Raw genomic sequence first — 23,656 nt, 5'->3', positions numbered from 1 at the left:
ACCCTGAAAGGGGACTGTGTGTTAGTGAATTTTAGGAACCCATGTACAGTAGACTATATTTGTAACTGGGAACTCAACTTTAATGGGTCCACAATGCAAACCCTTCCTCTATCATTCTTCTACCCCCCAGTCAAATGCCCAGACCTTGAAAGTGATTGGTCATTTGTGAAACATCACAGCAGGGGGGGATGGGGAGGGGTTATAATGCCCAGACAGTCCCCCAGAAATATCTACTCACACACAATAGATTCAGTGGTCTCGAGTGTGTGGATTGACTGCAGTTGGATGATGATAGCCTGTTGTCTTGTCCCCATCCTAGGACTGTAGATGTGTTAGAGGGTGGTGAGAATGTGACCTGTGCCAATTCATACTGTCCCATTCCAGTACCTCATAGTGGGATAAAAAGCCCATACCAGCCGGAGGGTAGTAAAGGTCAAGAAAGTGTAGTGAAGGACCCACCAGCAAGTACAGCACACCATACTGGGATAAAGGCCCCCAAACAGCCAAGGGGTAACGATGTCGAGGAAAGTGCAGTGAAGGAACCCTCAGAAAGCTTCTCATACGTACCTGATATCAGCGGTGTAAAAAGGGATTGTGTTCCGTTTGCTAGAGGGGCTAGTACCCCAAAAGAGATGACCATACTTTTCTTGGAATCTTGCGGGCCTTGCTAACAAATTAAATTGTACGGAATGAGGATGTTTAGTGGACCATATTGACATCTGCGTATTTCAAGAAACGTGGGCCAGAGAGGAATACCCCAGAGAGGGGTTTGCCACTTTCTATGTACCAGCAAGCTGGGGCGGGAAAGGCCGACCATCCGGAGGCCTTGCTATTTGGGTAGCCCTGAACTTGTGGTGTTGGGCAGAGATTGTAGTTACAAATTCCAATGATCTCCAATGCTTAGTTCTAAAATGGCCAAGTTCTTTTAGATTGGCAATTGTGAACGTTTACTCACGTCCTGTACGGTTGGCATGTGAATCATCTACTATAGAGGAGTTATCCCACTTCCTAACTGAAATGGCCTGTGATTCTAACATTGTGGAAGCTGGTGACGTGAATTGCCACTTTGAGCCATTCACGGGAATGAATGAGGGTGCGCTCATGGACGAAGATGATTATTGGGCAATCCCATCTTGCCAATCACCGTCCCCCAAAATATGGTCCCCACTGGCAAATCAGATCTTGGCCTTGACCTTGAACAACTCCTTGAGAGCCTGCAATGGGCGCACCCCGTCCGACACTCCTTCAAAGTGTACCTATAAAAAAAGGGGACAAGAGTCTCGCCTAGATTACATCATGGTTGAGACCAAGTTATGGTCTAAGGTCATCGACTTTAGGGTAATTCCTAGAGTCGAGAGTAACCACAATGCTCTCTGCCTGGAAATGGTACTACCAGGTCCTGTGGGCTCCCCATTATCGGAGTCGGATAACTTGGGCGAAGGACTGTTGCTCTCTAACAATAGACGAAGAGTAAAATGAGCTAAAATTATAGATTCCCATGACGGAATAGCTAAACTCTACAATATAGTACTGCCTAGACTCCGACAGATTGAAAGTCTAATCACTGAGTACCCTAACGATGATTTTAATAGGAAAGTAGGGGCTATTCATCGGGACTTGGTGTCTAGTTTAGCAGAGGCTACTAATACTCTTACCCTTAGGCAGAGGAAATATAGAACCCCAGCCTCATCCTGGTATAATTCAACGTGTAGAAAGGCTAAGGCAGAGCTACTCCTGGCGGTAAAATCTGGGAGTGACAGAGCGAGAATCAGAGAATAAAGATCACACTATAAAGGGGTTATGGTCGATGCTAAAAAGGAGTGGGATACGGAAAGGTGGACCAATCTAACTGCCGCTCTGGAATCCAGGGATGCACGAAGATTTTGGTCCTTAGTTAATATAGGAATAGGGGACTTGAAATCAGCTGTGGAACCCAATATTGAACCACCAGTGTGGGAAGCACACTTTAGGGGCCTTTACACGGATGAACAGAGTATGGACACTGTCCTGCCTCTGGCAGCCATCTCCAGCGAGGACGAGGCCCTAGAATTTACTTTAAGTGAGGTGACCACTGCAATCGACAAACTTGCAGCAGGAAAGGCCCCGGGGCTCGACAAACTCCCCGGCGATCTTTTTAGGCAGCAACCTGGGATATGGGGTCCCTATTTCCTTGTTTTGTTTAACGCCATACTGGGCGGTATGGAGATTCCCTGTACCTGGCTGGGAGAAGAGATAGTCCCAATTTTTAAGAAGGGTTCTCCTCTGCTTCCAGTCAACTACAGGCCTATCAGCCTTATTGACGTCCCACAAAAAATCTTTGCCCGACTTGTTCTGAACCACCTCCTGGAGTGGATGGAGGACCATGATGTCCTGAGTCCCATCCAGGCGGGGTTCAGAAAGAATATTTCAACCATGGACCAGATCTTCCGGCTGCTCCTTTTATACTGGAAAACTGTCAAGATGGAGGGAGGCAGCTTATATATGGTCTTTGTGGACCTTCGGTCCGCTTTTGACCTTGTACCACGGAGGAAACTGTGGGCCGTGCTTCGGGATTTGGGTGCCCCACCGCAAATTTTGAACATCCTAACGAGGCTCCATGATGAGAACTTTGCCCAGGTTAGATGTGGGAGGAATGGTGCACTGTCCCCTAGGTTCCCGGTCAGAAGAGGGGTGAGACAGGGCTGTGTATTGGCCCCAACCCTCTTCTGCCTATATGTTAATGACCTAATCCCGTCTCTGAACGAGGTGCCAAATAATGATGCTCCGCTATTGGCGGGCAGGAGGGTACCTGCAATCATGTTTGCTGATGATACCCTCTTGCTCTCCAAGTCCCCCATGGGGATTCAACGGATACTGGATGGCTTTCGGGATTTCTGTAGTCTGTGAGGACTAGAGATTAATGTCGACAAACCTAAATACATGATATTTAATCCCGCGGCATCTACACGTTCGACTCTGACCTTGGGCAAAGGGAACCTGGAAAGGGTAACTACCTTCACCTATCTTGGGGTTCTAGTACAAGAAAATATGTCATGGGGACCCCAAATTGCTAAATCCCAACTAAAACTTGCACAGTTGACGGGTGGTATACTCAAGGTGTCAAATACTTCATCATTAAAGCCAGTGAGCCCCGCCCTTGAGATATACAAAGTACAAGTAAGAGCAGCAGTCCTCTATGGCGGAGAGTTGTGGGGTCACACGAAGGTAACAGCAATTGCCAAAATTGAAACCAAATTTATGAGACAACTGCTGTCCCTTCCGCAAAGTACACCTACCCTACCCCTAAGGTTGGACTTGGGATTAAATCCAATCGAAGATGAATTAGGGATCAAACCCTTAAGGTTTTGGCACAGACTCTGGTCAACGCATGAACTATTCAATTATAGGGAGGAATTAAAACAGTTACTTGCCTATAACAAGGCAAGAAAGATCCATTGGTTAGTATTCATCAAGCAGGAACTGACGAAAATTGGCCTAGAAGCCATGTGGGAAGACCCAGAAAAAGCGTGTAGTGAGATCTCGCGAAAAAACCTTACTAGGATTTATAAGGGGCACAGATTTAGTTCCACTTTCTGTGCCGTAACACTGGGTTCACTAACCACTTCTTTCCTTGATTTTAAAAATTGCTATGGCTTTGAAAACTTTATGGATATTGTATATCCAATCTTTGTCAGGAAACTCTACATCCAGTGGAGACTTGGCACTCTTCCGCTTAAAGTCTTCACTAGTAAGTGGTCAGCATCCTCGGACATGTCATGCCCGGGTTGTACCTGTGGCGTGGAGGATGAACTCCATGTCTTTTTTTTCTGTCCTGTATACATGAATTCCAGGAGATTTTGGCTAGTACCACTGTGTAGAAACTTGGGGTTTAAGCAATACCAACATGCTTATAGAATTCTAAAGTCAGACACAGCGGGCTTTACAGTATTTGCAATTTGCAAATATCTCTCAGCCATGTGGCTTAAGCGGTGCAAATTAGTTGATATCCAATGCTAACTTGTAACAAATTGAATTTCATGGAACTAATGAATTTCGACTCAGATGGTTCTAAGTAATATTATGCAATGAGATGTAATTTTTCTTTTTTGGTGTTAATTATGAATTTTGAAAAGTGTTGTTTTATTATCTATGTACCCTTTTATGACATTGTCGAAATAAAGGCTATTTGACTGACTGACTGAATACATCATTAAATAAATTATTTAGATTTCATATACAGTGCGGTAAAGTGTTATGTGGCCATAAAAACATATTTAATAACCTTTTACAGGTTGAACCAATGGAAGACATATCTCCTATAAAGAGCTGAGCCAGTAAAATTTCATCTAAGTAGACTAATATATAACCTGAGTCCATCCACAGCTAATGGTACTGGTTCTAGCTCAACTCAGAGCCCTACGACCCAGTTTGTGACTGGGGGCCATATCTTCTCACTCAGTCTTTTCTTCTTATGGCCTTTCAATCGATCAATCAGGAAATTGTAAGCGCGCTACAATTGAGGGTCTCAAGGCCCTGGGGCTGGTCCGCAGATCTGTTTAGCCTTTGAGTTTGTATAAGCTGACCTCCATATTATAAAAAGACATGAACCTATTCAGCCACAATACAATCGTTGGGGTGTCAGGTTTCAGCCAATCCGAGGCGATACATAATCATACTAGCGCAGTGGCAACGAAAATCAGGTACATTTCTTCCTGACCTCTGGTATTAGATCCTGTGCTATCTACCAGTCCTAAAAGCATTGTTACCGAAGTGAAGCTAATAGAATTTTTGGTAATACGATTTTAAAAAGCCTATATTCCTTTAATAAAAGGTAGTAGCTTAGGACATATGCAACATTTCTGCTTGATCAGCTCTGCATTGTTTGTTTTGTCCATCAAATTCAAGCCCCTATTTAGACATTTTAGCAGGAGTGTAGTACAAATTAAAAGCGGTTTTAAAAAACTGGCTCTTTAAATTTTCTGTTAATAGAATTTTTTTGCACATTTCTAAAGACTCCTGAAGACATATTGTTGGTCTATCTAGCCTTGTGCTCCACTTAGTCTTGAGCCTCTAAATCATATCTTTATATCTCAACCAATAGATCATATATGGCCCCTATCTGAAGACATATTGTTGGTCTATCTAGCCTTGTGCTCCACGTAGAGTCTGGAGCCTTTAAATCATCTCTTAGTATCTCAACCAATAGATCATATATGGCCCCTATCTGAAGAGATATAGTTGAGCTAGCCTTGTGCTCCACTTAGTCTTGAGCCTCTAAATCATATCTTTATATCTCAACCAATAGATCATATATGGCCCTATCTGAAGACATATTGTTGGTCTATCTAGCATTGTACTCCACTTAGTCTTGAGCCTCTACATCATCTCTTTGTATCTCAACCAGTAGATCATATATGGCCCCTATCTGAAGACATATTGTTGATCTATCTAGCCTTGTACTCCACTTAGTCTTGAGCCTCTAAATCATCTCTTTGTATCTCAACCAATAGATCATATATGGCCCCTATACTGTAGCTAAGCTAAGTCTGGCTGCCTCAATGATAGGGATCTTCTCTATTTCATTTAATTCATTTTTCGTTTTAAATAGAAAATCTCTAATCTGTAGGAATTAAAAGAAATCCCTTTTTGGCAAGTCAAACATCTCCGGCAGTTCTGCGAATGAACATAGCTGATTGTCATTATATAGATCTCCTGTTGAATCAATACACTTGTGTTTCCACCTTTCCATCACTGAGTCTTGAAAACTTGTAAGGAGTAGGGCGGTCGCAGAGACTGGAGTGTAAAAGTTTATTTTAGGAATCTTCAGTCGTCGCTTAAACTGATGCCATGATTTGTAGGCGGCTCTTAATACCTTAAATCTAGTTTTCTTGTATTAGCTCGGCTCTAATGTTTTCATAAAGCATCCTTTTGCTTCAATTCCAAGCTCCATCTTAATTTATAATTGGATATTCTATGACACCAACCCCCTTTGTTTCTCCAGTCCATATAATCCCCATATATTGAATCGTACATGCCCAGTAATAAGAGGTAAAATTGGGAAATGACCACCCACCTCGTAATCTTGGCAAGGTCATATGTTTAATAGCCCTTCTAGGGTTTTTATAGCCCCACAGGAAACTCACACACATAGATTCAGGTTTCTGCAGCCAGAGTTTACTAATCTCCACTGGTATTGTCCTGAAAAAATACAATATTTTTGGTAATATTGATATGCCCTGGTCTTTTTTACTTTCTTAACCGTGCCCTCTAATCCCATGCCTGTTCCATCTGGTTGCGATGTTTGATTTTTATCCAGGCTGCTCCTGTCACTTAATATACTGTTGAGTACTCCCTGGTGCGGTGTCTGGTTGGGTCTATTTCCTCTTCCCCAAAGATACCAGATTGATCTGACAGCAAAAAGAATCTATCGCCTGAGTCTGCTTCAGCCTGTTCCGCCGTTGTCAAGCGCTGCTCTTTCCTCTGTTCTTTCTTAGCTGAGCCGTCATTTTCATTTACCTGTTGCATAGCCTATAAGGCACTAGACCCTGGAGACCCCTGTTCTTGGCCAACTATGCCCCTCTTTTATCAGTGGTGCGGGAAGTCTGGCTTGCAACACATCTATCAATTCCCGTGCCTACAATTCTATCGAGTGCCCTCTGCACATCCCATGGCAGTTCCCCCAGTTGTTATTACAGGGTTTGTACTCACATCGGGCCCGATTCAAAGAACTAATCTGAGACAAAATCCTAAACTTACTACTTTTGGTATTCACAAAAAGCACTTACTACTTTTGGTATTTACAGAATGCACTTACTACTTTTGGTAAAAGGTACTACTTTTGGTATTCACAGAAGGTATTTAGTAGTAGTAAAGTTAGTAGTCATTAGTGTGTTTTTTTGTGCATTGATCAGAGCCGGACGGACGCCTCGGTCGAAGGCTGCGGAGAGATCCGGGACCAGGAGATTAGGCGCCATTCTTATAGGTGAGGAGTAGGGTGTTGTCGACTACTTGGAGTGTGTCTGTATCAGGCCTTCATACACAGTTATTGCACTTATAAAACTTGTTAGCTTAGATATTTTCACTTGGGTCTGTGTTTTTCAGGAATGTTTGATAATGTCTCTAGGTCAAAGTTTCTTCTTTAGTGCCAAGTCTATCTGTTCCCATGCTTTAGGCATAAAGTGTGCACAATGTCAGGTAGCAGTAAGTGTCAGTGATGAAGCTAGTTTCCTTGGACCAGGGATTCTGCTGCTAGGTCCTTCTAGGCAAGAACAGGTCCTGGAGCTGGTACTTACGTTCCTGATAAGTGTGACTGGTACTTACAATCTTAATATGTGTGGCTGGTACTAGCAATACTAATGTATGACTGGTACATTCAGTCTGGGCACATGTGGCAGGCACTGTAGTGACTCTTTGTTTTGTCATTAAGATCACACTCTACATATCCACACTTATTTATTGCACTCTAATCCCTACAGCTGAAACTTCAAAAGTGACTGAGTGTTCTGAAGAAAAAGGAGGGATATTTTCTGGAGTCTAAACTCAAGGAAGAGGAACAATATAAAACCATGAGGGTGAGTGGCTGCAGTGAGTGCTGTGTCTCTGTATATGTCTGTGCCCATGTCTTTGTGTGGCCTCTTTAGTTCAAGACACAAAGAGGCTGATGAGTCACACTACAGACTGGTCATGGTCCCCACCAAATAAATATATTTACTGGAGTCACTGCACCTGCATATTGGGGCTGAAATCGGCCAGCGGCTTGTCCTAAAAATATATAAAATCAAGTATTACTCTTCTGACCTTTAGGTAGTACTTGCATACTCACAAGGTGTGTGTTAGAGTATGTGTGCAGTGGTGTGGCATTATCTGGCTGTGAGTACGTACCAGCATGTGTGTGCATGTTTACGCTTAGGTGTACGCGTCTAAGTATGGATGGTCCTGGAGTTATCTGGTAGTACATGCATGTCTGCGCATTTCTATATCTGTCTGTTTTTTGGGATTGGACTACTGCTCGTGTGTGTCTGCATAATCATATATAAAGTTTGAGCCACAGAGTATGCAAATACATGTCCTTATCTATATGTATGTGTGTTTGAGTGTTTTGAATGCTTGAGTCTGGATTTTTTGGCTGTGAGTTTGTACCTACATAACTGAATGCCTACCTATGGGCTTGTATATCACAAGGTCTGGTGGCATATATGAGTGTGCAAATACATGTGTGCATGTGTGAGTTTGTGACGTGTATACATAAGTCTGGAGTTATACATCCATGAGATTTTATATGCATCTGTGCGTGAATATATATATATATATTATATATATATATATTATCTACTGGCGGTCGCCAGTAGATAGTTATAGTTAGGACCGTGTTTCCATAGGAAATCCGCAACATTCTATTTGGAATAACTTTGGCGCCGGTTGACGAATCCTCGCGAATTTTTCAAAACTAATGGGGCGCTACGCTCCGCTCCTACCCTGAAAGTCTCGGGGGGATTCGTCAAGCGGGGGCTGAGAAAAAAGGGGGGTCCCAAAACGCGTTTTCCCCATGCATTTTCCCATAGGACCTTTAGTCCGAGCTACAGCCCGAACGGCTGAACAGAATTACTTGAAATTGGGCAGAGAGGTAGTCCTCAGGTCAGGGATGTGCCTTTTGCAGGTCTGGTGTAAATCTGTTCAGTAGGTCCTGAGAAAATAGCATTTAAATCAATATATATATCTGTAAGCGCGCTCCGTGCGCTTACGGTAAGCTTACCGTACGCGTACGGTGCCGTGCGCGAGCTCAATTCTGATTGGTGGTTACATGACTGTAAACATTTGAATCGGTCGAAATCAGAAAGTATCGGCCACCATTTTCTGTCTCTCGCACTGAAAAACAAAGGTTGATAACATGAAAAGGGGGCAACGAAGAGAGTTGCAGACCCCCTAGCGTTCGTCGGGGGTTCACGAAGGACCAAAAAGTATGAAAAATAAATGTAATAATTTTTTTTAAAAATCGCGGAGTGCGCGTACGGTAAGCTTACCGTATGCGTACGGTAAAAAAAAATAAAAAAATAAAAAATAAAAAAAGAATTAACAATCACATTCAATATATAAATCTAAGGACCCCCAAGGGAGAAAAACAATTGATATTTTGTAAAAAATGGCGAGGCGTGCACGGGACGCCTCGCCTCTGCGCACTGTGCGCGCAAAAATTAAAAATAAATACATAACTTAGCATTTAAAAAACCGTACAAATTCACTGAAAAAACCATAGGTTTCACACACGTTATAGTTAGGAATTAGCATTTAAAAAACCTTGCAAATTCACTTAAAAAACCATAGGTTTCACACAAGTTATAGTTAGCTGTACATTTCACTCGTAAAAAACCAATGAAATTCCACGTTATAGTTAGATCAGGTAACTATAACTTGCGCGACCGCAATGCACAATGTGTCATTTCAGATGTCATCATTGATGTCATGAGTGATGTCACTGACCATGTCATAAGTGATGTAATATGTGACGTCATCAGCAGTTTATTGTGGGCGCGCAAGTTATAGTTACCTGATCTAACTATAGCGTGGAATTTCATTGTTTTTTTACGAGTGAAATGTACAGCTAACTATAACTTGTGTGAAACCTATGGTTTTTTAAGTGAATTTGCAAGGTTTTTTAAATGCTAATTCCTAACTATAACGTGTGTGAAACCTATGGTTTTTTCAGTGAATATATATGTATATACATTCACTGAAAAAACCATAGGTTTCAGGGGTGTTATAGTTAGCTGGACTTTTCACTTGTACAAAACCATTGAAATTCCTCCGTTATAGTTAGTTCAGCTAACTATAACTCGCGCGCCCGCAATGCACTGCTGATGACGTCACATATTACATCACTCATGACATGGTCAGTGACATCACTGATGACATCACTGATGACATCACTGATGACATCACTGATGACATCATCCAGTGAATGTGTGTTATTCTGAAAATTAAATATGTTTTATATATGTATATCTCAAGGTCGATGGAAGAATAAATGGGTATATAAGTGTCTAAATGGATGATTTGTTTTTGAAAAATTGATTGTGTAACTGACTGATTAAGTGTATCATAGTGAATACATGGCTTAGTGAGTAATGTTTAAATATGTAAATATCTGTATCAGTCTCTCACTTTGTGTATAGGTGGCTGCATGGGTTGGTGAGTAGCTACATGGGTGTCTATATAGGTTATTAGTTAGTTTTTTGAGTATCAGTCTGAGTGTCTGCATGGTTCGGTGGGGGGTATTACGTAGTGCATAGGTGCATGAATGAGTGACTCACTGTTTGTATGTGTTGAACACAGTATGTGTGCAGGACTGTATGGGTGGATGAGTGTGTGTATGGGTGTGTTAGTGAGTGAGTGACTGTCTCAATAGTGTCTTTATGAGTAACTACATATGTTTTAAACTAGTATATGTGACTATTGGTGTATATATGTGAGTATATGTGAGAGTGAGAGATTGAAAGAGTTCCTGTATGAATAAGTATGTGTTTCTATAAGTGATTGTTTAAAAGACTAAGTATGTGTAAGTTTCCGTAGAAGTAAGTGTGGTGGTGTGTGTATAACTGTATATGCAAGTAAATGTATGTTTGATTCTTTATTAGTATGAGTGACTATGTGTGTGAGTAACTCTATGGATGAGTGGCATTGTGTAACAGGATGTATAGGTGTATGAGTACATATGATGAGTGAGTACATGTATGAGTGACTGTATTGGACTGTTGGTGAATGAGTGGATGTGTATGTGGATCTTAGAATTACTGAAGAGGTTGTTGTAACTGGTATTGGTATGTCCATTGTTTTGAAAATGTTAGTCTCTATTTTTGAATGTGTGTATCAAAGGTTATATTAGGGTGAGAGGAGGTCTGCCACTCTATCACAAGGATGATGTCATCAGTGATGTCATCAGTGATGTCATTTGAGATGTCATCAGTGATGTCATGAGTGATGTCACTGACCATGTCATGAGTGATGTAATATGTGACGTCATCAGCAGTGCATTGCAGGCGCGCGAGTTATAGTTAGCTGAACTAACTATAACGGAAGAATTTCAATGGTTTTGTACAAGTGAAAAGTCCAGCTAACTATAACACCCCTGAAACCTATGGTTTTTTCAGTGAATTTCTGAGGTTTTTTAAATGCTAATTCCTAACTATAACGTGCCTGAAACCTATGTTTTTTTCTGTTAATTTCAAAGGTTTTTTAAATGCTAATTTCTAACTATGCCTACAGAGATAGGACATGTGAAGAAAGAAGAAAAAATGCACATAAAGAAACAAAAGAAGTGCAGAAAGAAGCAACAGAAGTCCTCAAATACAAAGATAAGTGCAGGAAGAAGGATAACGTGCAGAAAGAACAAAAAGAAGAGCAGAAAGAAGCCTTGTTGCAAAATCATCCTGTACCCTCAACTTTTTCAGACGGATACTGGTGGTAACTGAGTCTGACTAACCAGTCCTAGAGCCAGTGCTATGTTAAAAGACACTTAGAATACAGTGAAAACACCTACATACACTAGGGAACATTATGCGTTGGGGTCCCCCTGTGATTAGCCTTACCTCCTCTATAAGCCCCTAGTATATAATAGGGCATGGGGATTAAAACTACCTCTTAAAACAGGCCACAGGGTGTTTTTGCACACGTTAACTCAGAGCCCGTCCCCTCCTTTCACCATTGTGTAAACACGCCCTGTGTCCGTTTTTAGTTGGGAGATTAAGTTCATTTGAGTCCTGAGGGTCCCTAGGGTCCAACTAGCCCACTAGGTACCTCCAGTAAGTGCCACAGAGCTGCGTTGCAGAGAGGTGTAAAAAGTGGCACGGCCTGGACCACCTCTCTGCAATGCAGCTCAGTGGCGCTTACTGGAAGCACTTGGTGGGCTAGTTAGCCCCCAGGGGCCCTCAGTATTGAAGGGAAATTATATCCCCAATTTAAAACGTGCCATGGTGCGTGTTTGCACACGTCACCTCAGGCCCCGTCCCCTCCCTTCACCACTGTGTAAACGCGCCCTGTGGCTGTTCTAAGTTGAGAGATTAAGTCCCCTTGAATCCTAAGGGTCCCTAGGGTCACACTAGACCACTAGGTACCTCCAGTAAGCGCCACAGAGCTGCGTTGCAGAGAGGTGTAAAAAGGGGCTTGGCCTCAGAACACGTGTCTGCAGCGCAGCTCCCTGGCGCATACTGGAGATGCCTGTTGGGGGCGCGTTTGCAGAGTGCTGCATGGAGGGGGCATGGCCTCCGGCACGATGCCAGTCTTTTATTTATTTTATTTTTTTAAGAAGGGGGGCTGTGTGGTTCCCCTTCTTATTCTAATTTATTGGCCCTGATGACCCCATCCCCCAGGGCCTGTCTCCTAATTATATTTTTTTGACCCCAATCCCCAGGGCCGGCCACTGTTTTTTATTATTTTTAAAAAATATATATTTATAGACACACCTAGGACATGCTGGACAAACCGTACGTACCTATCACCATGACGATTTGCGTGATATTCATTAAAAGGCGACTATGCATGCAATTAATCCACGTGGAATGTATTTACACCACTAGTGAAGCTCTGACATGTCTGATGCTCTACCGTGCCTAATCCCGGTAGACACCCTTGTCGTTTATTTATACAAACATGGGTAGCTATTGACGGGCACATTTAATACACATGCACACCAAGCCATTCAAAGGGGATTCGACAAAAATTCGACCAAAACTATGCAAGAAACCCCCCTCACAGTTAATAAAACACACATCCACTGCCGGATGTGTAATACTTTTTATTTTACTCTCTGGAAAGGGGACGAACATCACTTGCGAGTCACAGCGCGCTCCTGACAGAGCCCAATGCTGTGTTACACCCACCATTGCCTGCCGAGTGCCACACACCTCTGTATTGTATTCCACTAGCTAGTGCATATGCTATGACACTCTCTAGCCCATGTGCACTGTAACACCACCCCGTGAAAATGTCATGCCACACTTGTCTTCGCACGGGTTATATTGCCCCATCTAACGTGCCTTCCTCGATGCCTATGTTATAACGCACAGTGCTATGCCATACATATTACAATTTGGGATCCATATCTTTGTCACAGTGCATATGCAACGTTACACTCCCCAGCACATATTTTATATTACAACTTTAGAGACTAGTTAGGTTACACAACACTGCCCTGTGCATATTACACTCCAAGGCGCATATCGCATAGCACGCGCTAGTGCCTGTGCTATCTCGCGCTCTCCAATGAATCTGTCATTGTGCACAATGTATTGCATATTATATTTCACGCCTGGTTCATCTTATATCACACTTTTTGGTGCATAGTTTATACCATACACTATATCTAGTTTTCATTTTCAATCGTGCTCTCAGGACTATGTTCTATATAACACTGTGTTCACCTACCCTTTTCACGGGCATTACATTTTGCGATAGGGGGTGGAGGGTCAGGGGGTGTTTTTGCCAAGTGAGCCCGGAGTCACAGTCACTAACGTCTTCTTCTTCCTGAATAAAAGGGAGATTATGCTGCATACTTGTTCATATTTTAAGTAGTTTGCACAGACAAAATGTTTTAAAAACAATAAAGTTTCTAATACCCGCCTTCTCTGAACAGTTAGCTTGCTGCCCCATCCCCCTCCTCCCTATCCTCTGTTGTGTGAATCCATGGACTAGCCTCCTCCCTCCTGCCATGCATGGTCTGATGTGCTGCCACTGCCCTCAATTTAGTATGATGTACCAGTCCACTCCTCCTGCCCTCCATTGCCCAATTCTATGCCCCATCATTGACCTCCTGCTTAAACTCTGTGCTTAGCTTGCTGCCCCTATTCTCCTTCCCCCTGCCCTCCGATGTCTTTGTGCATGCCCCTGCTCCATCCTTTTTGCCCACCATGTCCCATGGACCTGCCACTCCTATCTACTCTGAATGTTCTGTTGAGCTGCCACTCCCCTCCCACCTGCCTAGCATTGTCAGATGACTGTAACCTGTCCCTGCCACCTCCACCATGCCTGTCCACATGCCATGCCTCTATCCTCTTCCTCCTGTCCTACATGGTCCATTGTACTGCCACACCCTTCTGCCCTCCCTGGTCTGTTGTGCTGCAACTGCTCCTCCTGCCTGCCCCGTGTGGTCTGTTGTGAGGCCCCTTCCCCTGAACTTTCTTGTCTGTGCACAGGTCCTGACCCTCCCTTCTATCCTCCATCGTCCTTTGTGCATGCCCCTGCACCCTCCTTCTTGCCCATCATAGCCATTGTGCTGCCACTAACCCTCCCACTTGCCATGCATGGTCTTCTGTGCTGCCATGGCCCCTCCCACCTTCCCTGTGTGGTCAGTTAGCTACCCCTGACCCCCTCCCACCTTCCCTCCATGGTCTGTGTGTATGCCATCACAGTCTCACTGTTGCTCTTCATGTTGTGTCTTGCTTCTAGTGCCCATCCTGCCTGACCTCCATGGCTATCTTGCTGCTCCTGCCCTGCCCCCTTGCCCCCAGCCCTCTGTTTACATGTGCAGACCCCTACTCCCTCCCTCCTGGCTTGTCTGTTCCATTGTAATGCCCCTGATCCGTCCCTCCTGCCCTTTATGGTCTGTTATGCTGCAGCCATCTCTCCTGTCTGTCCATTATGGTCAGCTAGCTACCATTGCCTCTTGCCCCTCTGTTCTCTGTTGTCCATGTGCATGGTCCTGTCCCCTCCCTCTTGCTTTCTATGGATTGTTGTGCTGCACTCCCGTCCTGCATGCCCTGTGTGGTGTATTGTGCTGCTGCAAACCCTGATGCCTGCCCTGCAGGGTCAGTTTGGTGCACCTCTCCATGTCTCTCCTGTCCTCTGTTATCCAAGTCCATGTCCCTATCCCATTTCCTTCCATGATCCAATGTACCAAACTTGCGAACATTTTGAACTTGGTAAGAGGGAGATTTTGAAAAAAAACTGGGGTATTGATTTTCCCCTTTGAGTTACATTGAAAAAGAGGATATTGTAGACAGGAGACCGATCAAATAAAGCCCATTTGAGCTTAAAAACATTGGACGTTTCCTGGCTGAATCGGGTCTGTTGGCATGTATGGTTGTACTACCATTGCCTCTTCCTTCTGCCCACAATGGTCTATTACATTGCCACAGCCTTGAAGGAGGGTAGATTTTGTATCACAGGGGGCCCCTGGCCCGTTCTGTCCACACCTGAAGTATGAGACCCTTGTCCTTGCCCTGCCAGCCGCATTTGTAGGCCGTATTAAATTGACCAGTGGGTCCTGTGTTGCTATATAATTATCCTGAGACATCCTTACCACTCAGCCAGCATAAAACCCCTGTGTAGGCCCTTCTGTTCAATATGTAGGCCTCTTTGTTAAATTGACCATAGCTCTGCAATTTTAGTGTATAGCAGTCTGAAGGCAGGTCTGCGAGGCCTTCTGCTCCAAACTAGTAGCCCCCACCCTACCCGAGTGCTCCGTGCTCGGTATCAAAGTTCAACATCCCCCTGAAGCTGTCGACATACAGTAGGCTGCATCCTGGACTGGTACTTGCTTCCTGGGCAGGTTTCCCGCTTTTAAGGAAGTGGCAACCGCAGAGCGTCAAGTTAGGAGAACTGAGGAGATTTTATACATGAATATATTGAATTCCTGTACAATACCCATTATTTTCTGCTTGCTCTATGGAACTTACGATAAGCGATTGGCCTGAGAGACTGACCTTTTCACCCAGTCCATTGTCAGCATTAAGTGGGTAAATGACGAAATGTCTGGTAAAATCTGCAGACGAAGCTTTTGGGTAGCATACGTAGGTAGATGTAGCGTGCAAAGGAGCCCACAAAATGATATAAAAAGGGAGCACCCACAGATATCGACGGACAACCTCGCCGTCTGTATGTAGGTTGACAGGCTGTGCAGGTTTTCCCCAAGAACTGGGAGCTCTTGTCTTCCTTTGCTTAAAATGTCTTGCTCTGCTTTGCTTGAAGTATCTTATTCTATTTTACCTATATGAAATGTCATGTTACGTTTAACCATTGTTCTCTTTACTTTTGCATTTAAAATATGTTGTATTGTAATTGCAGGAATGCTTGCTCTAAGAGTAAATGTGAGTGTCCCTAGGTAACATTTTCCTTGGTGTAACTTGTTTCTCATGATGCATTTATAGATGTGTTTTCTCTCTCTCTCTGTCAGTCCATTAATTGAGATACAGAGAATATCATGACAGCTGTATGATTATCTGGATTCTGTATTTTGTACTTTATGTCTCTATTCTGCGGTTTCTTTGAAGTTGCATCTTCTCATTAAACTGCCATTGTATTCTGCCTCCAATTCCATGTCTCATATGTCTGTTTTCTTCATTTTTGGAGCAAGCGTTCCTAGGCACCCCGGCTCAAATTAAGGTGCCCCTTTTGTCCCTGACTCACTCTCCTGCTCAGTTCTGTGGTGGCTCCCGGGGCTCTGGGGACCGCCCCTAGCTTCCTTGACCCGTAATAGATCTTCCCTCCAACAGCCTCTCTTGCAAGTCCTGTATTGTTGGTTTGTTGCCCCTGCCCCCCTTTCCACTGCCCTCCATAGTCTGTTGTGCTTCCACGGCCCTTCCTGCCTGCTCAGTGTGGTTAAATTGTTGCCTTTGCACCCTCCTACCTGCCTTCAATTTTCAGAGTCCATGCCCCTGGCCTCTGCCTCTCAACAGTATCCTAATGAACAACTAGATCGCTAACATTCTATATTTATTACAAAAGTGTGGAACGCCTGACATCATCTTGATGTAATCAAAACTGTAATACCTAGAGCATTCCTTTAGAAATTACATATATGAGAGGGTCTTATTGGCATCAAAATTATGACTAAAATAAGGACATATTTTCTGAGTTTTCAAATAGCGACAAAGCACTTTTAAATTATTTGTTATCTTTATGTTTTTTTATCTAGTTGACAACTTGATTAAATGTTGCACTTAGGGGAGAGGATGTGGTGTTACTTCCAGAACTGCAGACTTTGCAAATGGGGAACCAGGTTGAAGTTTCTGCTTCAGCTCGACATTCTGTGATTCTGGTCAAATCACTTAGTCTCCCCATGTCTACAACCAAAATGAATTTGTTCTTGTGTGATGTAACCAATGCTCATGTAAAGCACTCCAATACCTGACAAGTCTGCACTATATAACACTGCAAAAACATAAAATAATAAGTGTTTTGCACACTTCTGTCATTGGGCTATATTTGGGCTATATCTGGGTGATTTTGGGCTACATTTGGGCTCTTTTGTCTCCGGTGGCCATCTTGGGAGATTCATTTGTTATGAAGTTTCCTAATTTCCTCATGTACTGCAGTCTCCTCAGTCGGAAATGCTTTCAGTTTTTTTACTTTGATTCCATCATGAAGGTATTCAGATATGTTACACATTTGCCATAAATTCTGAATGTTAGCACTCTAGTTGCTCATTAGATCACTGTAGTAAAACTACTGTTCACCATGGAAGTCTGCTCCTGGTATTAAAAGTGCATGTTTCAGTCTGCATGTCAGAATTTTTTAATGAAATAGAAGAGGATTTGAGAAGTCACTCAAAATGTGCCCTCATTTTCTTTCTTCAGCATTAATCATAATTTCTATGGCAAAATGAACCCCCTCATTGTGTTCCTTTTTAAATTAAATGTTTTAAGAGTTACCACTTTAATCCAAGCAAGATGGCTTCAGGTGTGCCATACATTTATCATAAGTAGGACGGTTAGCGCTCTAGTAGTTCTTTGGAACACTCTGGAAAGCTGCAGTAGAACACAAAGGAATCAACTGACAGTCTCTGCCCTTGTTGGATGTACATGTTTTACTGAGAATGTCAGACTTCATTCTCACATGACTGAGAAAGATAATGTGAATTTACAGAAAATAAGCTCTCAGTTTAGCTTATAGATCACCTTCCAAACCTCTGTGGTAAAAGCATGAGAAAATATTTTTCTCTCAATCATGATATCCCAGCAGAAGGCTTTTTCACATGGTGAAATCACCTTAGAACATACCACAATTCCTAAAATGAGTATGGTAACATCAACAAATGATTTATAATGTAACTAAAGTCTTAAAACCTTCTATTAACTGCAATGCTTTTTAATGAGGTGCTATCATGTATATTGGTCCCAAGATGGCTGCCAACACTTCTTGGATGAAGTGCTGACAGCCAATCAGATCTCAGGATGAGATGTGTGGTTAGGCTCCGCCCACATATATATATTGATTTAAATGCTATTTTCTCAGGAACTACTGAACAGATTTACACCAGACCTACAAAAGGCACTTCCTTGACCTGAGGACTACCTCTCTGCCAAATTTCAAGTAACTCTGTTCAGCCGTTCGGGCTGTAGCTGTGTCTAAAGGTCCTATGGAAAAATGCATGGGAAAAATGCGTTTTGGGACCCCCCTTTTTTCTCAGCCCCCGCTTGACGAATCCCCCCGAGACTTTCAGGGTAGGAGCGGAGCGTAGCGCCCCACCTATTTTGAAAATTTTGCGAGGATTCATCGACCGGCGCCAAAGTTATTCCAAATAGAATGTTGCGGATTTCCTATGGAAACAGGGTCCTAACTATAACTATCTACTGGCGACCGCCAGTAGATATATATATATATATATATATATATATATATATATATATATTTTATTATCTACTGGCGGTCGCCAGTAGATAGTTATAGTTACAACCTAGTTTCCATAGGAAATCTCAAAATTCTATTTTGAATAACTTTGGCGCCGGTTGACGAATCCTCGTGAAATTTTCAAAACTAATGGGGCGCTCCGTTCAGCTCCTACCCTGAAAGTCTCGGGGTGATTCGTCAAGTAGGGGCCGAGAAAAAAGGGGGGTCCCAAAACGCGTTTTCCCCATGCATTTTTCCATAGGACCTTTAGACACAGCTACAGCCCGAACGGCTGAACAGAATTACTTGAAATTTGGCAGAGAGGTAGCCATAAGGTCAAGGAAGTGCCTTTTGCAGGTCTGGTGTAAATCTGTTCAGTATTTCCTGAGAAAATAGCATTTAAATGCATATCAATATCTATACGCGCGCACCGTGCGTGCACAGTGCGCGCACCCTGCCGTGCGCGAGCCCAATTCTGATTGGTTGTTAGATGTGGGTAAACATTCGAATCGGTCGAAACCAGGAAGTGTCGGCCGCCATTTTGTCTCTCGCAGTCTGAGGGGGTGAAAAACAAAGGTAGAGAACGTGAAAAGGGGCAGAGTGGACAGTTCCTGAGCCCCTAGCCTTGGTCTGGGGGTCACTGAAGGACTCCCAAGGGAGACAAAAAAATAATTATTTTTTTACAAAACTCGCGAGGTCCGCGCACCCAGGGCACACTGCACGAACTGCGAACCGTGGGCGCTCGTTGCGCGAAGCGCACCGAGCGCCCACAGAGCGCGCACGGTACGCGAAGCGCACCTTGCGCGCAGGGTGCGCGCACCTCGCGATTTAAAAAAAAATAAATGTTGTTTTGTTTGAAAAACCTGAAAAAAAAAAAAATAATAAAAACATAACTTAGCATTTAAAAAACCATACAAATTCACTGAAAAAACCATAGGTTTCACACATGTTATAGTTGGCTGGACATTTCACTCGTAAAAAACCAATGAAAGTCCCCCGTTATAGTTAGTGCAGGCAACTATAACTCACGCGACCGCAATCCTCTGCTGATGACGTCAGATATTCCATCACTGATGACATATGTGTCTTTCTGAAAAATAAATATTTGTAATATATGTATAGCTAACGATTAATGGAAGAAGACATGGGTAAATAAGTGTCTAAATACAGTGATGTAATATCTGACGTCATCAGCAGAGGATTGCGGTCGCGTGAGTTATAGTTGCCTGCACTAACTATAACGGGGGAATTTCATTGGTTTTTTACGAGTGAAATGTCTAGCCAACTATAACCTGTGTGAAACCTATGGTTTTTTAAGTGAATATATATATATATATATTCACTGAAAAAACGTTCACACATGTTATAGTTAGCGGAAATTTTACTGATAAAAAACCAATGAAATTGCCCCGTTATAGTTAGTGCTGGCAACTATAACTCACGCGACCGCAATCCTCTGCTGATGCTAATACTGTATTTAGACACTTATTTGCCCATGTCTTCTTCCATACATTTTTAGCTATACATATATTACAAATATTTTTTTTTCATAAAGACACATATGTCATCAGCAGAAGATTGCGGTCGCGTGAGTTATAGTTGCCAGCACTAACTAACGGGGCAATTTCATTGGTTTTTTATCAGTAAAATTTCCGCTAACTATAACATGTGTGAAACCTATGGTTTTTTCAGTGAATTTGCAAGGTTTTTTAAATGCTAATTCCTAACTATAACGTGTGTGAAACCTATGGTTTTTTCAGTGAATTTGTACGGTTTTTTAAATGCTAAGTGACTTTACGCCATTCGTGGCGTGCGCGCCCACTTAACGCAGTTCGTTCCGTGCGCGCACGGTGCGCTTCGCGCACCGCGCACCCACTTTACGCAGTTAGTGCCGTGCCCACGTTACGCTAGATGGGCCATGTACGCACGATGCGCTTCGCGCACCGTGCGCACATGGAGGACATATTATGCGCTTCCTTGTGATAGGTAATCTGTTGAAATTTTTTGGGAAATTTCTGTGCTCTGGTAAGCCATGCACAAATGGTGGCCTTCGGCCACCATTTGCACAAGGGGTGGAGAAAGTGTGGATAGTGTTTTTTTTATTTTTATTTTTTTACCGTACGCTTACGGTAAGCGTACGGTAAGCGTACCCCGCGAAATTGCCGAAAAAAAAATAATGCCGTTTTTGCTCTTGGGGGATGTTTGGGGACTCCCTCAACATGACTATGTGAGAGGGAGTTGTCAAAACATCCCCGTAACATGTTTTTGGCCATCATGTTTGATACATAACACTCAGTGCGGTAGACAAAATGGCGGACGCCGCTTCCTGGTTTCTGCCGATTCGAATGTTTACTAAGATCTAAGAGCCAATCAGAATCGCGCTCGCGCACGCCACCGTACGCTTACCGTAAGCGTACGGTAAGCGTACCGTAAGCGGGCTCAGATATATATATTGATTTAAAGGCTATTTTCTCAGAATCTACTGAACAGATTTACACCAAACCTACAAAAGGCACTTCCTTGACCTAGGGACTACCTCTCTGCCAAATTTCTAGTAATTCTGTTCAGCCGTTCGGGCTGTAGCTCGTTCTAAAGGTCCTATGGAAAAATGCATGGGAAAAACGCGTTTTGGGACCCCCCTTTTATCTCAGCCCCCGCTTGACGAATCCCCCCGAGACTTTCAGGGTAGGAGCGGAGCGTAGCGCCCCACCTATTTTGAGAAATTCGCGAGGATTCGTCGACCGGCGCCAAAGTTATTCAAAATAGAATGTTGAGGTTTTCCTATGGAAACGTGGTCCTAACTATAACTACCTACTGGCGACCGCCAGTAGGTAATATATATATATATATATATATATATTACCTACTGGCGGTCTCCAGTAGGTAGTTATAGTTAGGACCCTCTTACCATAGGAAATCCGCAACATTCTATTTTGAATAACTTTGGCGCCGGTCGACGAATCCTCGCGAAATGTTTAAAATAGGTGGGGCGCTACGCTCCGCTCCTACCCTGAAAGTCTCGGGGGGATTCGTCAAGCGGGGGCTGAGACAAAAAGGGGGGTCCCAAAACGCGTTTTTCCCATGCATTTTTACATAGGACCTTTAGACACAGCTACAGCCCGAACGGCTGAACAGAGTTAATTGAAATTTGGCAGAGAGGTAGTCCTCAGGTTAAGGAAGTGCCTTTTGTAGGTCTGGTGTAAATCTGTTCAGTAGTTCCTGAGAAAATAGCATTTAAATCAATATATATATCTGAGCCAGCTTACGGTGCGCTTACCGTGCGCTTACCGTGCGCTTACGGTAAGCTTACCGTACGCGTACGGTGACGTGCGCGAGCGCGATTCTGATTGACTGTTAGATCTTAGTAAACATTCGAATCGGTCGAAACCAGGAAGCGGCGGCCGCCATTTTGTGTGTTTCACACAGAAAAAAAAGGGTGATAACTTGAAAAGGGGGCAAGGAAGAGAGTTACAGACCCCCTAACATTTGAAAGGGGGTCAAAGAAGGACAGAAAAGTACAAAAAAAACATTTATTAATTTTAAAAAAAATCGCGGGGTACGCGTACGGTAAGCTTACGGTAAGCTTACCGTACGCGTACGGTAGAAAAAAAAAAAAAAAGAGAAATAAAATTCAGATTCAAGTGTTTAGATATTAGGGGGCTCTAAAAAGAGCCGTTGTGTTTATGAAGTGATTTGATTTTTTAGTGGTACCTACAAGTAAGTACCGATGCAGAGTCTAAGGTTCAAGAGGAAGACTCTGTTCCCTTCATCAGTGAAGTGTACACCATCTCCTCTATAAATGTCTTGCATGTTGTAACGCAAGTTGTTGTGGTAAATGGAACCCATACCATAGTCTCGGAGGAAAGCAGAAACAGATTTGTTGACGTGCTTTCTTGCTTTGTCAATCTGCGGACAAAAATGATTGGACCAGTTCCATTTTTGCCTTCGGCATATGTTAGAATACACAAAGGCAGTTTTAGGGAAAAGTGAAAACAGTTGTGCAAAGGTCTCCTTCATAAGCATTTCCAGACCTACCCCAGTCAAAGTGCCTAGGTCATTGCCACCACAGTGCACTATTATGAGGTCAGGGTGTTGGATTTGCATGAAGGATTTCACCAATGGCATCAATTGGTGCCACTTTAACCCTCTCTGACCAATCCATTTAATGTCTACATTTAGCAAAGCAAGGTCTCTCACCATACCTGTTTTCTCAGCATACTTTTCACTCCAGAAGACATAGCTGTGCCCTACAATCCACACTGTGAACATCTTAAAAGGAGAACTGGATGCACTCAGGAGGTGTCTTTCAGTAGAATGGGAAAAAAAAATGAAAGACAGTTTGGAAATGGAGGCATACATATTTTTTTAAAAAAAAAGAACTGATTGGCTGTTTCATACCATTCTACTCTAAAAACTAGGCTGTATGTGTAAATTTATAGAAGCATGTTTTGTATTGGTACAGAAAAATGTGTTACCAAAGAACAGTACTATGGATTTGCTGTTAGGTTTGAAAAGTCAAGCACTCCTGCTCTTTGGAAATGAAACATTGTGTGGTGAACTTCTGACCTAACTCTACACAGCAGTGTTTCAAGAGCAGTTGCTATGGTAGCAGGCAGAAGTCAAGTTGGGGGAAGGGTACTAGGCTGAAGTCAAGTTGGGGGAAGGGTACTTTTGGAAAAGGGTTGGTTTTCAACCAATAGAAATGTGTGATTACATTTGAAAAAAAGGGGGAAGCACTGAGATTTGAAATTAACATGTATATGTGTGGAAAAAGAGAGGGAAACATTTCCATTATCTGGTTCTGCTGAGAGGAGAGAGGTGTACAGAACAGAGATCCTGGCTCTGATAATCTGCTGTTTGAGTGCCACATTTCTTTCACAACTAACTAATTTTAAAGGTGAGTTATGAGTTTGAGAGGGGATGTATATGGTAAATTAAGAAATGAAAAATAGAATTGGAATTCCTTTTGTTGAAGTTGTGTTTATCGTTTTGTGTTTTGGGAGAAATTTAAATGTGAGGAACATGTAAAATAATATGGACTATGTTTTCACCATAAAATAAGGTGTACTGGTATAAATGA

General features: G+C 42.9%; 1 long non-coding RNA gene across 9 annotated transcripts in view; it reads left to right on the top strand.

Moving 5' to 3' along the window:
* The window catches only part of LOC146870241 (uncharacterized), a 279,741-nt gene that overhangs the window by 19,792 nt on the left and 236,293 nt on the right, over window positions 1-23,656 (top strand). For all 9 annotated transcript variants that reach the window (XR_014970083.1, XR_014970069.1, XR_014970070.1 and 6 more), the window contains exon 2: window positions 7,455-7,550. This is a non-coding gene — a long non-coding RNA (uncharacterized LOC146870241). The remainder of the gene's footprint in view (window positions 1-7,454; window positions 7,551-23,656) is intronic.

This window comes from Triturus cristatus, chromosome 1_1 (assembly GCF_964204655.1).
Source record: "Triturus cristatus chromosome 1_1, aTriCri1.1, whole genome shotgun sequence".
Lineage (NCBI taxonomy): Eukaryota > Metazoa > Chordata > Amphibia > Caudata > Salamandridae > Triturus > Triturus cristatus.
This window is presented reverse-complemented; position numbering and strand designations above follow the sequence as displayed.